General features: G+C 45.5%; 1 non-coding gene across 1 annotated transcript; it reads left to right on the top strand.

Moving 5' to 3' along the window:
* The first annotated feature begins 393 nt into the window (after nt 1–393).
* LOC113601600 (U6 spliceosomal RNA) lies at nt 394–499 on the top strand. Its single transcript, XR_003422896.1, has one exon. It is a non-coding gene; the product is annotated as a U6 spliceosomal RNA (small nuclear RNA).
* Nucleotides 500–3,862: the final 3,363 nt, after the last annotated feature.

The following is a 3,862-nucleotide window of genomic DNA, read 5'->3' as shown; positions in this document are numbered from 1 at the left end:
TTGAGTGAGGGTTTGACTATATGAGAACTAGATACAAATATGTGAAGAGCTATAGCATGGAACAAGAATTTGTTTGTTCTGAACAGTCGGAAGGGCAGAGGCAGGAATTAACAGAGCAAATAAAGTCAGTCTATTCCCTGCTTTTGAGGTACAGAAGCTGATGCTACAGGTAGGGTTGGTGCTGAGGGACAGATGCCCTGGGACTTCAGGGTTCCTTGGCAATGCTGTGACTCATGAATTTCAGGATGGCATAACTTCCCAGAAAACGAGGCCAAAGAAGCTTCTAGAAACAAATTATGTTCGATGCTAACATGAAGCCAAGACAGTGAAAACACAGAAAAGGCCTGGGCTGTGAAGAAAGAGGTCAGGAGGGCCCTTTAAGGAGAAGTTTCAGCACTCAGTTTAGCAACACATATGCTACAACTGGAACCATACAGAGAATATTACATGGCTCCTGTGTAAAGATGACACACGGATTCATGCAGCATTCTGTATTTTTATTGTACACATAAAACTAATAGAACAATGTATGTTCATTAAACTTCAATTTTTTTTAATGCTCATTTTGTTTTTTAAAGTTTTTTTTATTTTGAGAGTAAGAGAGAGAGTGTGAGCAAGCAGGGGAGGGGCAGAGAGAGGGAGAGAGAGAATCCAAAGCAGGCTCTGCACTGTCCACACGGGGCTCAAATTCATGAACTGAACCATGAGATCATGACCTGAGCTGAAGTCAGATGCTTAACCGACTAAGCTACCCAGGCGCCCCTAACCTTCAATTTTTTTTTTTTTTTTAAAGGAAAAGTTGCACTAAATGCCTGGGTTGGGCCACCTTCCCAGTTGGGTTAAAAAGAAATGACAGGTGAGGCGCCTGACTGGCTCAGTCAGAAGAACATGCCACTCTTGATCTTGGAGGTCATGAGATCGAACCCCATGTTGGGTAGAGATTACTTAAATGAATCATAAAAAAAAAACTTTAAAAAGGGGCACCTAGGTGGCTCAGTCGGTTAAGCGTCCAACTCTCTATTTAGGCTCAGGTCATGATCTCAAGGTTCATGAGTTTGAGCCCCAAGTCCACACTGACACTTCAGAGCCTGCTTGGGATTTGGGATTCTATCTCTCTGCCCCTCCCCCATGCTCACTCTCTCAAAATAAATATATAAACTTTAAAAAAAAACTAAAAAAAAAAAAAATGACTGGTGAAGGAATGCAGACAGCTGTTGAAAAACCTTGGCTTGACAGAAAAGGGGGATATGAAGGAAATCATTTAAGACTGCAGCAGTATCCAGGAGAGAGCTTTTCAAGATGTGGAAACTTCTGTGTCTGAAGGGAATGGGGATTAAAGATCCTGCCATATGGTTATAGGAGCAAGTTTCCTTGTGCTTTGGAAAGAATGAGATGCTAGTTTGGAGACACATCTCAGAGGTTTGAGAGGAACCTCAATCATATCCATTTTGGGGATGTCTGGTGTATTACAAAATTAAATACTAAGATAAATGGTTTAAAAAAAAAGATAGATGGTTTTAGGAGTACCTGGGTAGCTCAGTCGGTTGAGCATCTGACTTCAGCTCAGATCATAATCTCGCGGGTGAATTTGAGCCCCACATCAGGCTCACTGCTGTCAACCTGTCAGCACAGAGCCTGCTTTGGATCCCCTGTCCCCCTCTCTCTGCCTCTCCCTCACTTGCACTCTCTTAAAAATAAATGTTAAAAAAAGACAGATGGTGGGGCGCCTGGGTGGCTCAGTCGGTTGGGCGGCCAACTTCGGCTCAGGTCATGATCTCGCGGTCCGTGAGTTCGAGCCTCGCATCGGGCTCTGTGCTGACAGCTCAGAGCCTGGAGCCTGTTTTGGATTCTGTGTCTCTCTCTCTCTCTGACCCTCCCCTGTTCATGCTCTGTCTCTCTCTGTCTCAAAAATAAATAAACGTTAAAAAAAAAAAATTAAAAAAAAAAAAAAAGACAGATGGTTTTGAAAATACTTAGTATATTTTATTTATTTATTAAGATTTTATTTTTTAAGTAATCTCTACACCCAACATGGGGCTTGAACTTACAACCCTCAGATCAAGAGTCCAGTCTCTAGTGACTGAGCTAGGCAGCTGCCCCAATATTTAATGTATTTTAAATATTTCTATTTAACAATTTTTTTTTTTTAAGTTTATTTACTTTGAGAGAGAGTAAGAGACACAAAGCACAAACTGGGCACAGAGAGAGGAAAAGAGAGAAAATCCCAAGCAGGCCCAGTACTGCCAGCATGGAGCCTACCTGAGTCATGTCAGACGCCTAACCGACTGAGCCACCCAGGTGCCCCAACAAATGAAAACTCTTAGCACAAACAAAGCAATAATACAGTGATAGTCACCAAATGCCTACAGGCATTCATATATTTATATTTTATTTTATTTAAGGCATTAAAAAATGTTATTTGGTTATTTAGAAAGAGAGAAAGCAAGAATCCCAAGCAGGCTCTGCTCTGTCAGTGCAGAGCCCATCTGGGGGGGCAGGGGTGGGGGAGGCATCTCATCAACCCTGGGATCATGACCTCAGCAGAAATCAAGAGTCGGAAGCTTAACCCACTGAACCACCCATGTGTCCCCAAGACATATTTTTTACGTTCAAAATTGAAGAGCCTTATAAATGTGAGACTGGGATTAAAGGCTCCTCCTGACCTTGGGATGAGGTTAGGAGGATGGGTGCAGGTTAGAGGCACCCCAAGAGGCGTGTGGGCATGATTACCAAAGGGCCCAGAGAAGTGACACAGAAATGCCCACTCTTGGATAAAGGAGTCACGGAGGCCGGCTTGCCTTGGCCCAAAGGAGTTGGGTCAAAGCATTCTGAGGTCTGAGCCTGGGAGACAGGCATAGGTGTTTGAGGCATCCACGGAGGGCAGCGTGCCAACTCGGAGAAGCTCCTAGAGGGCACCGAAGTGCCCCCTTACTTCCTCCTGCACCCTTTTCACTCCACTCCCTCTTCCTTCCCGGAGTTATTCGAGGGCTGCCCCCCCCCACAGGGACAGCTGAGGGAAACTCTGACTTCTTCCTCTCTGCAGCTGCAAGACTAAGGCCTGTCATCCTGTTGCACCCATAGTCCCACCCCTTTAAGTACAGGTGGCCTGGGTGGAAACATGGAAAGTGTAAAGGGGGAAGGAACGAGCTGGCAGTATCCTTGGCCCTTGTCCGGGGTGTGGGGCTGGGGGATGGTAGCTAGGCCCCCGCGTGTCTCAGGCGTGGTTTGCAGTGCCAACACCCAGCACAAGGGGGCGCTATCGCCCCACAAACCCTACCTGGCAGGTCTCTGCAGTGGAGGGGGTGTGGCCAACCGGAGAATGGGATGGGTGTTTTTCTGGGCCCCTTGTCCAGCTTTCCTCCACTCAGAATTTATAAGCAGTTTTGTGCAGGCAAGTAGTAGTGGGCTCTGGAGCACAGGCCGGTAGAGACTTTGGGGCACAATTGGCATGGAGCTTAGAGAGCGGTAGGGAAGAGAGACTCTGTGTGGACCCTTCAGGTCAGGGTCCCGATGCAGGCTGAACTGAGGATACAGTCCCAGGAATTGGTATTTCCAGGGGCTCCTGGTGGCTCAGTCGGAAAAGCATGCAACTCTGGATCTTAGGGTCTTGAATTCAAGCCTCATGCTGGGTGTAGGGATTACTTAAATAAATAAAATTAAAAGAAAAAAAAAAGAATCGTATTTCCAGAAGAGCTGGGTTAACCCAGCCCAATACTGACCACCCCCAGATTGAAGTCAGGCTGTGAGGGACTCATGAGGAAGCCGTAGAGACAAAGTAATTGTTTTGGAGTTATGAATCCATTACCTTGATGTATTTTTCTTTCTTTCTTTCTTTTTTTTTTTTAACTTTCCAAAGAATGAG

This window comes from Acinonyx jubatus, chromosome B3, assembly GCF_027475565.1.
Source record: "Acinonyx jubatus isolate Ajub_Pintada_27869175 chromosome B3, VMU_Ajub_asm_v1.0, whole genome shotgun sequence".
In the NCBI taxonomy this organism is placed as follows: Eukaryota; Metazoa; Chordata; class Mammalia; order Carnivora; family Felidae; genus Acinonyx; species Acinonyx jubatus.
Note: the sequence above shows the minus strand (reverse complement) of the source record. Positions and strands in the feature narration are given on the sequence as shown.